The 11,166-nt window shown below is 29.4% G+C and overlaps 1 long non-coding RNA gene across 1 annotated transcript; it reads left to right on the forward strand.

Moving 5' to 3' along the window:
- The first annotated feature begins 558 nt into the window (after nucleotides 1-558).
- LOC141457504 (uncharacterized) lies at nucleotides 559-4,955 on the forward strand. The gene is made up of 2 exons (XR_012460397.1): nucleotides 559-4,599; nucleotides 4,675-4,955. It is a non-coding gene; the product is annotated as an uncharacterized lncRNA (long non-coding RNA).
- The last annotated feature ends 6,211 nt before the right edge of the window (nucleotides 4,956-11,166 follow it).

The raw sequence follows: 11,166 nt of genomic DNA on the forward strand, positions 1-11,166 counted from the left end.
GATTTTGATCAAATTCAGCTCGAATAAGTGGTTAAAGCTCCTCTACGTTGCTGATGCTCTTGCACCTACTAAGAGGAAGTACTGCAATCATTTAAATTATCAATGAGTGAACCGATTTAAATCAATGAATTGTCGTTCGATTAAAAGATCTTTGCCTCTTTGCCTTTTAGGAAGAAGTACTGCAATCGTAGTTTATTTTTCTTACTCCTCTTAAAAGGAAGTACTGAAATCGCAGTTTAATTTTGCTATTTACGTACAAATACCTTCCTATGTTATTCAAAACGCTTTTTCAAAAAAATTGTTATTGAGGATGGTTCGGGGGAACGCAACTATAATCATTCTTTAAAAAGATCTCTCCATTGGTAGTTACGGTTCCGACTTAACACCTTATCAGATTATAATGATAGAATTGTTTATTCCAAATTTTAAAAAAATCTGTAAAGAAGATATGTAACTTTGTAAAATAAACAAAAAGGAAAATCTATCCAAAAGGTACAATAATCTCCTTAACAAAAACTTACAGTTTAAAAAGTTAAGTATAAGGGTTGATTAAACGCCAAAAGGTACACAAATCAGCGAGTACCCAACATTTCATTAATACTTCATTAATAGTTAAGTAATTCTACTGCATTAATTTTCATTAATAAGTTATTTTTTAGAATTTATTAGATGTCACAGACCCTTATGCTGGCCACTTCATTTATAATATTTTTTTGTTATAATTATGATAAATCACATAAATATGTACATGCATGTTAAAGTAGAAAAAGACAAAGTTAGAGTCGGCTACTGTCTTGAATTCGTCTTACCGATATTATATACAACATTGTGGGATGAATACCTAGATTGAGAATGTAATTGAAGAAAACTATAATATTTGCGATAAAGCCAGATAATTATTACCTGTTGTTATAATCGTTTGGCTACTTCATAAAATAACAATTACTTTAATCAAAGAATGAACTTAAACCGATGATTTCTATTTAAAAATAAAAATAAATAAATAAAATAAACTAAATCATTAATGTAAGTTTTTTATAAAAAAAAGTTTTGAATTTTTTAGCCTCATAATTTTTTTTTTATTTTTTATAACGTTTTTCTTTTTAACCTGTAATTAATAGTTTCATTATTATAGATAACTAGATATTACAGTCAATCTACAGTGCTACTTGAACATATATTTTGTAGACGAAAATGGCCAGCATAAGGGTCTGTGACATCTAATAAATTCTAAAAAATAACTTATTAATGAAAATTAATGCAGTAGAATTACTTAACTATTAATGAAGTATTAATGAAATGTTGGGTACTCGCTGATTTGTGTACCTTTTGGCGTTTAATCAACCCTTATACTTAACTTTTTAAACTGTAAGTTTTTGTTAAGGATCAATACGTGCTTTGCAGTGGGAGATATAGAACGGCCATAATTTTACAGAATTTCATGACCCAAAAAATTTTCAACCCTTTATATGTTCTACCTTTTTAGATCTGTGCACAAAATAACTATAGTTTATAATTGAGTAAAACAAAGTGTACAAGAGAACAAAATTTCATATGAATACGTGCTTCACAGTGGGAGAAATAGAACAGCCATAATTTTACAGAATTTCATGACCCAAAAAATTTTCATCCCTTTATATCTTCTACATTTATAGATCTGTGCACAAAATAACTACACTTTATTAATGACAAAAACAAAGTGTACAAGAGAACAAAATTCTTTATAAATACGTGCTTCACAGTGGGAGATATAGAACGGCCATAATTTTACAGGATTTCGTGACCCAAAAAATTTTCAACTCTTTATATCTTCTACATTTATAGATCTGTGCACAAAATAACTTTAGTTTATAATTGAGAAAAACAAAGTGTATAATAGAAAAAAAATCCATATCAATACGTGCTTCACAGTGGGAGATATAAAACGGCCATAATTTTACAGAATTTCATGACCCAAAAAATTTTCAACCCTTTATATCTTCTACCTTTTTAGATCTGTGCACAAAATAACAACACTTTATAAATGAGAAAAACAAAGTGTACGAGAACAAAATTCTTTATCAATACGTGCTTCACGATTGGGAGAGAAGCAATGTATACTTTATGTAATTTTTTGGATATTATTTTGGATTTTAGGCCAAAATGTTCTTTTTTTCGATTAGTGAACCAGGTCATTCTTAAGTTGATACCAAGTCTCAATTTAAATAATTAAATTTTCTTGAAATGTAGAATGAGTCTAAGAAGATGACATGATGATACCTGTTTACTGTAATGACTGAATACTGTCGCTCATTGCTCTGTATCGATATTCCAGAAAAACATTTCGCCAAAGTGACGGCTAGACCTAACATACATCTTATCCGAGTTCATATGATGGTGGCAGTCTGGAAAAAAATTACATAAAATTCGAGAGAACCGGTCTGTACAGATGCACTTATGGTTGACATCCACCTACCTAACTCTTAATTTTTTCCATAATTTCAAAAGTAATGACATCGATGCAATTTGATGGGAAATAGTGTACTAGAAGAGTTCACTATCTCTTACCTCTTTTAAGAAGAAGTACTGTGTAAATACAGTCACAGTGTAATTTCTTTTACCCTTTTAAGTCAAATTAATGTAAATATAATTTTCTTACCCCCTTCTTTTTAAAGAAGTAATATGATCGTAGAGTTGACCTCTATTCCAAATTATTCTTTTGACTAATTTATATTGTGCTTTCTATTCTAAATAATCGCCTTACACACATACATTATAATAGAAAAAAAAAAAAAAAAAATTGGAATTGGTCGGCACTTTCGTAATTTGAATCACGGACTTGTAACAAAATATCTATCCTAGTTTCCTTTCACAACAGGATACGAGAGCACAAATTATATAGTTGATAACAAATAAAAAATTACTTATAATCATCTGCTATTACTTACCTAAATTATCATTTATGTAGTCACTTAAATTGAGTAGGTACTTGTAATAATTCTATGTAAAGAAGCTGGATAATGAAGTAATTAGTAAGTACTTTAATAATAATTGTTCATCATAAAAGTATGCACGTCTTTACAGACTACGTTACATATAAAAACAATCAAACGAACGTACATCAAAAAATAAATTAATTTTAAAATATACGTAAAATGTGTAATTAATTATGTGCATAATCTGATTAAGATTATATCAAAGAAACTATATTAATGTTTAATGTTTTAATAATAAAATTTTTATTTTTCTCTATTAATTACATGAAATTTAGTTTCATACCTCATACCACACAAACTGTAAACAGCTATACAAATTTCGGTATTTTGCAAGTTGTATGCAAGTATTTCAAAAACTTGATCTAAATTAGTAAAACTTGGATATCTTAAGTACGAAACACTGATCTAAAATATAATTTTTTTGTGACTGACCTGAGTTTTATTCCTGTATTTTTAGCATCATATATGTATATTTATTCTTAAATATCTTTTTTCTGTAATATAATATATTATAGTCTGGATTTTTGTCAAAATTGTGTAACACTAAATTTTGGTGCTCGCAAAGGACATAGTGCAAAAATGTTAATTGTATTTTAGCCATTTCATTTTATAACCTTGATTATTATCAATTATATATACGTATCATTTGTAATAGGGCAACCGTAAATAAGTAAATAAATTAATAAGGCAAAATAGAGAAAGTGTGATAATTATTATTTAACCTTAATTTTCAACGCTTAACTACTTGATTAAATGTAGCATCTTCTCAATTTAATTAAAGCAAGAACTTAAATCGGCGATATCTAGCTTCATACTGCAGTACTAAATTAGCACTGGAATTTAATGTACATAATAAATAAATAAATAAATAATCTTGTTAATGCATGTTGGTGTTCGCATTTTTTAAAAAGTTTTTGTTTATTTTTTAGTTTCATAAAAAAAATGCGCATTTACAGTTTAATCCCTTTAATAATCAATCTAAGTTAATTTGCGAGTACTACTCTTCACTAAATACAAATATTTAACAGTTGAAAATGGCAAGCTTTAGGGTCTTTAACATGCAATAAATTCTAAAAAATATTATTCAAAAGGTTATGCAGCAAAATTATTTAAATGATATCAATTGTTTCCAAAACTACAATGGATTTGAATATGTTGTTAATATCTTCAGGAAGTATTCAGGAATATATTCAAAAGCGAATTTATACTTCAAAGTTGAAGTACTAGGAAAGCCCCATTAGTAGTAAGAGGATTAGTTCAGAAGAATAGAGAAAAAATTAGGAACAAATTCAAATAAAACACAAGCTTTTTCGAACGTTTTTAACTGACTGATATATGAATAAAATTAAGGATTTGATAATTTTGTGTGCTTGTTGTCGTTAAATTAACTCATATATTTGACTTCTTAAACTTGGTTTTTGTCTTAACAAATCCTTAGATTTCATATATTTATGTGCAACTCATGCCAACACTGACACATATATTACATTTGTACAGTGTATTCATTTTATTTATTAAGTTTTCGATTTTGTTGTTAACGCAGTAGTTCTTGTAATTTACTTGTATTTTAATATTATATTTTCGACTATTGTTTTAAAAATCACTTTACATTTTGTTAAATAAAGTATGTTAATTTTACTCTTTGAAAAATTTGTGTTATGATTTTCTATAGCCGTTCACAGTCGTTTTATTTTTCTAGGATTCAATCTATTATCACTTAAATTTTTTTTTTATTAGCAAAAATTGATGTATTTCTTTGCAATTAAGCCAGTCATCGCTTGTCACGCTGACTTGCATGATTTATTAGATGTCAGTAAGTGCAGTTGATTTCACTACGTCTCATTTTCATTAACACTATTGCAATACACAAGAGAATAATCATTTCTATCTGTTTATAGAACAAGAATGTCAGGAAAAGAGGCATTATTGCATAAATGGTTAAAAGAAGAAGCTGCTGAGACTGCTCTTAGTAAAACAAAACTGAAAAGATACGTCGTGAAGAGAAGATGGATAAAAGCGGTGAACGCGATAATGGCTCTGCAAAGGATGGGTGCTAAGTTAGACTTATAAGAGAAAGTAAAATATCATTTGTGTTCATTACATCTTTTTTCTTTTAATAATTTAAAACAAAGTAAACTGAGATTTCAGTAAAGTGTGACTTATTCAACTGTCGCCTTCTCCATGTCAGATCCATTTTGGTCCACAAATGTATTGTATTTCAAAAAATTACAAAATTTAAAATTGCACTAGTACATCTCAGAACAGTTAAAAAATAAATAATTAAATAAATAAATTTTCCGACTATTAACGTTTTATTTTCATATTTTGTTACAACATTAAAATAACTTTTCTAATTATGTATGTAATGGATACTTAAATTTGTCAGTTTTAACCTCTTTTTTGGAGTGGGATTTTTAGATTTGCATGTGTACTTACTGTAGAGAAATTGCACTCTCCAAATAGCATAAAATTCACTGTTGAAATGCAATTTCTAGATCTAAATTAATCATTCCTAATATTCATTTTTATTTGAAAATACACTTTTGAAGCCCCGCAATGAAGTTGGTTTACAATTTTACTTGAATTTTGAGTAAGCGGAATTAAATTTTGGAAATGAGTTTTCTCCTAATAAACTTGAAATAACGTCTGCTGTGAAAACAAGTGTAGATGCGTCTAACTTTAGTAAATAGTCAATAAAAAAAGATGTAATAAAAAACCAAATCACTTAAGTAATTAAAAAAGTATTATTTTATGAAAAAAGGGTTGTTTAAAAAGGAAAGTGCTCAAATACTTATTTTTCTCGTAATACAATGATCTAATTTTAAACGATACTTTAGCAACTTGCAATTCTTTTTTGAGATGGGATTTACTACAAAAAAGTCTAATTGGCCTTTCAATTGCATAGTGGTAGCAGTAAGAATTTTTTCACATTAACGGCCATCCTTTTTGTATCTGAGTCTTCAATAAATTTTATCAATCTGTGCTCAAATATTTTTTCAATTATAGACAACTGTTGGATTCTAGTCTTTACGGAGCCAAAAACTTCTAATTTTGTTTTAAAAACCCACACAACTTTTTCTTAATTCAATTTTAAATCTAACTTAAACGATTAATATAGGTTACGGGATCATATTAAAGTTTCTGGATAAGATTAGATCTATCGTCCGCGCTACTAACTAAACTTGTACGGCAATCAACCTCAAGCCCAAGATCCTTCTCAGGGGCACCCTAGAATACCAAAAAAATTAGTATTCTGGTCTAGTATTCTAGTTTTTAGTGTCTATTTTTCGGGAGGAGACGAAAGAAATGTCAAAAATTAAAAAAATGTTTTTTTGTGTGTACTTATTATACTAAATTTTAAGAAAATGGTTGCAGCTGTTTTCAAAAAATCAGAAAGCCTTAGTAATCAGTGTGAGATTTTGCACTGGATTTTCGCCAAACCTTTTGAGATCCGTGACTTAATTAGGACATTATATTTAATCTAAAAAGCAATCTATCTCTGATGTACTTACTTTGATCTAACCTGTCCACTAAACATTTAACAGGTCGGAAAAAGTAATATTTTTCTATATTATTTAAGCACACGATGTCAGCCAATAGTATTTTCACTAGGAAAGTTTGTTCAAATGTAAATATGTCGACTACTATAAATTATTCATTCATTTTGAAAACACTTTATCTTTCAAAGATTACAGTTGAGAAAAGAGAAAACAACAAAAAATCATACTATTTTTGCAACACAGAACATCTGTCAAAAGTCCAAAATAACAGTCCAATTTAGTGTATATACGGTAATTGGTTAATGTGCAAACAAGACCACTATAACAATAAATAAATAAATAAATAGTGTATATACGTATATTTCAATATTTTCCTGTCAATGATCACCACAGCAGCAGTAATGCGTCTATGACAGAACAAACAATTTAAAGTACCCCAAAATGAAAAAAATGCGCGGTGTGAGATGTGGGTACTTTAGATGCCACGATTTGGAAGTTCTCAAGGTAGTAACCAACAACTCTACAACGGAATGATGAAAATCTGGCATGTTATTTATAGTAATATACTTTTATTGTTTATTGTATTTTGGAAGACAGTCTTTTCATACCGATTGACTTTACTATTACCTCGTACAAATTGTCTAATTTACTTACTCATCTCATTTTTTAAATATATATTTGATTCAATTATTCTTCGTTCTAATTTTTAATATGTAATATATAATTGTAATGTTTGCAATTTATAAATATGAACGAAGGATGAACTGTTTTTTGTCATCATTCATCATGGGCAGAGAATACGCCATCCAAAGTCTCTCTGGGCCCATGTAGCTGCCCCAAAGACTGTAATGTTAACTTATATGTATGTTATTAAAGACTTCTTTTTAATATGTCTCATTTCTTGATTTTAAGTAATTAGCCGAATCCACACAATGACCCGCTTTTGTTGCCACTGAGTTCATGCTCCTACTCCTAGTACTGAGATCTAGATCTCCATCTCTAGTTGTCAACCCGTAGTCTTCCTCTCTCCCGGATGAAAAAAAAAATTTACTAAGACGAAATCAATTATTCAAAATTAGCCATTCGCATAAAAACTAGCGTATGATGACAACATACCTACGTACAATCTATAAAACCACATTTGCTGACTGACAGAAATTCAAAATTTGTAAATCAAACAATCAATTGGGACTCACATTCTTATAAATGATATAAGAATTATATAATTTAAACACAAACTAAAACAAATATATATGTACATATCTATATATGTATGTATATTTCACCAAAGAAATGTTACAATGGATTATTTATTTCAGAGGTGCATATTTAATTCAGACAAATTGCACATCAAATCACAATAAGTAGTACTAGTAATTTATTAATTCATTTTAATAACTCAGTTAATATTTATCTAATTGCAATATTAATGCTTATTATTTACATTTTAACATTAAAATAAGTAAATTATAATAAATTTAGGTAGCATAAACAATTTGAAAACATTTACTTTCACTACTAGGTATTATCACAATTTTAAATTATTTACATTATACTATATTAAGAAGGAAGTTTATATTTTTGTTAATTTACACTTTGAATAAGATAATAACTAAATTTGATATAAAATAAATAAAGAAAAAAAATAAAAATCGCAGATTCTATAAAATTTTATTAATAATAAATAAAAAGCAGTAATTTTATTTAACAATTTTTGTTAAATTATAAACTCTTACTTTGTTGGATTATGTCTTCGGCACGAATTCATACGATATCTTCTGAAATTTCATCCAACAAAACACAGTTCCGAATGTAAAAATAAGAAGTATCCAACTCCCACATTTTTTTTTAACCTTGTATAAATTTCCGAGAGTAAAAAACAAACCAATTCATTTCATGTGAAGGCAGAGAGATCTACGCCCTAATATCAATTTAATTTTTAAAAAAAGTGTTAAAAGCAATACTTACATACCCACATACCAGTCCCAATAGCACCATCAGTAGGTTAAATCAGTTATTTTATATGCTTAATACATCGCAGTAATTGCAGGTACTTTTGAAAAACTAATCAGCAGCAAATAAGCTCACTATGGAAGTAAGCAGCTCACAAACTAAATATTTAATGAATCAAGACAGACCACTGTGAGAAACTACAAGTTACACAAGTCAACGCTGCATGCAAGACGAAAATCTTAAATTCTTCGAGTCGCTTGTTACGAATGACAAAGTTGCCACTAAAGAAAGAAATAAAGGCGAGGATTTCAGATAGGAACAGGAGGTTTCTGATCACTTCAATATTGTTATTCTAAGTTGTTACTCCATAAGTAGATTTTAAGACAATGATGGTGTGTCGGTGTTAAACTTGGGCTCTTAAAAAGAACCTGTTTAGAGGGGAAAATTTGGAAGACTTAATGGCACCATTTGTGATGAGATGAATGCCACAGAATGAGATGAATGTAAACAGATCAGAGCAAATTTAGCCTTGTAAATATGGAAGGCAGAAGTAGCTAAGGAGTAACAAGGGAAACGACTCTTTCTCTGTCATCCAATCGAACCAATAAAGCTAGGAGGGTGAGATGGCTTGACAGATCGTAGTCTAAAAATATTATAAAAGAAAGAAGAGAAGAGCTGTCAAAAACTTCGATATGATTGGTAAAATGACATCGAGGAAGCAAAGTCCTTCAAGGCACAAAACGCCAGGCAGAAAGAACCAAAAATAATGTTACCACTCATCTTTCCATATTTGTATACTTATTTTGTACAGATCCTAAAGAAGGAAATTTTGCCGAAATGTGATATTATTTACGGTCATTAACAGAACTATCAATTACCGTTTTTTTTTTAAATAGTCATTATTATTAAATATGTATATATTTGTTAAATCTATCATCAACAGGGGCCGGCCTATTTACAAGTTGCTTATTCCAGATAATTTTACATGCAGATTTTTTTTTCTTTCACCTTAAATTACTAGCAAATATAACGTTGACCCATAGGTACGTATGTTATAACGCGTGATCTCTTTTATAATTTTGCTTTTTTCTGCACTCGAAACCATAAAATCAGAACTCCTTTATTTGCAGCTCTTATACATATTAACGATTGTGCAACGCTATAGAGAATAAGGGAGTTAAAGCTAATGTCGCTAAAGGGTTTGCAGAAGGCCAGAAAAAGAATTTCCCTCTCCACTTTTTTTCCTAGCATCCCTTCCCAAGGCACGATAATGGATATACAGTCAACCCTCCTATAACGTGGTGAGTGCGTACCGCGTTATATGGAAACCGCGCTATAAGAAACTCGGATTTAACTGTACAAACCAGGCTAATTCGTAGCGCGTTGTATGGAAACCGTGCTATAAGTAACTCAGAATTGGTACAAATCACATCATTCGTACCGCGTTATATGGAGACCAATAAATACAAAAGACAAGATAAATTATAATATATTTTTATTGAATTGAAGAGTTCATATAAGGAAATGATAAAAAAAAAAATGAAACAAAAATTGAAAGGAATATAGAAATAAAAATAATATTTTAATAAACTATTAGATATTTTTAATTATAACAGTTAAAAAGGTTATAGTGTTACCTTATAGAAATTTAAAATGGATTCTAGTGATTCCTGTTTAGTTTTTTTTTTTTAGTTAATAACCCTAATGGTTGCAGAAAAAATATAATATTTAACTCGAGTGTAAAGTATTTTCCTCACACTCGGCAATTTGCACTTGCACTCGCCTCGCTTCGCTGAAGAAGAATATTACTTGCAGTATTGTGTAATATTGTCTAATTATAAACCACAAATAAACCGTTTGAGTGCCACGGAGCGATTCTGCGCTTCTTCGCCTTCGCTGTCGCTAGAACAGTGCCAGCAAAAAATTTTTAGAAAGAATTGGTCACCAACGAAACGTACTGTGAAAGAGCTCTGAGACGACTGAAACCGATGTCGTAAACGGCTAAGAGATAAGCTTGAATGTTTATATAAACATATCCAGTAAAAATCATTCATTGGGTGCACGGAAAGAACTGAACGGAAACCGCGCTGTAAGAGTACCGCGTTATAGGAGGGCTGTCGTAATTTCAGCTCCGCGTTATATGGAAACCGCGTTCAGAGAGTACCGCGTTATAGGAGGGTTGACTGTATATCTCCAATATATAAAGCTTTTGTCAAATATGAGATTTGGATCTCGACTTACCCCACATCACTCAATCGTTCTAAGCCCGAACTGAAAAAGGATTTAAAAATAATCCTCAATTAAAGGTATTCTTTCTAACCATTTCTTAAGAATTAAAAAAGCATTCAAAGTGTTAATTAAATTAAATGATAAAACATACTAACATCTTTTATGTAATTAAATTTAGTATAACGAATTTCTTATCGCTAATTCTATTGTGTTTGAAGAACTACGAGTTTAGCTACATTGGTAGTTGCAACGTTAGAGAAATGTTCACTAATAAAAAGTCAGTCTCTAAATTAATTTTAAGATAAAGTAATGAGATGACATTGTTATACTAAAACATGATTATTTAGTTTTACGCCAATTTCATCACACAAGGAATTTCATCAAGATATTGCGTTAGTACTAATCAGATAATCTTCTTAACAAAAACTTACAGTTTAAAATGTTTAGTATAAGGGTTAATTAAACGACAAAAGGTTCCCAAGTCAGAAAAACCCAACATTTCATTCATA

The sequence above is a fragment of the Rhodnius prolixus genome, unplaced genomic scaffold (genome assembly GCF_049639745.1).
Source record: "Rhodnius prolixus isolate KJV_2025 unplaced genomic scaffold, Rpr scaffold_16, whole genome shotgun sequence".
Taxonomy (NCBI): domain Eukaryota; kingdom Metazoa; phylum Arthropoda; class Insecta; order Hemiptera; family Reduviidae; genus Rhodnius; species Rhodnius prolixus.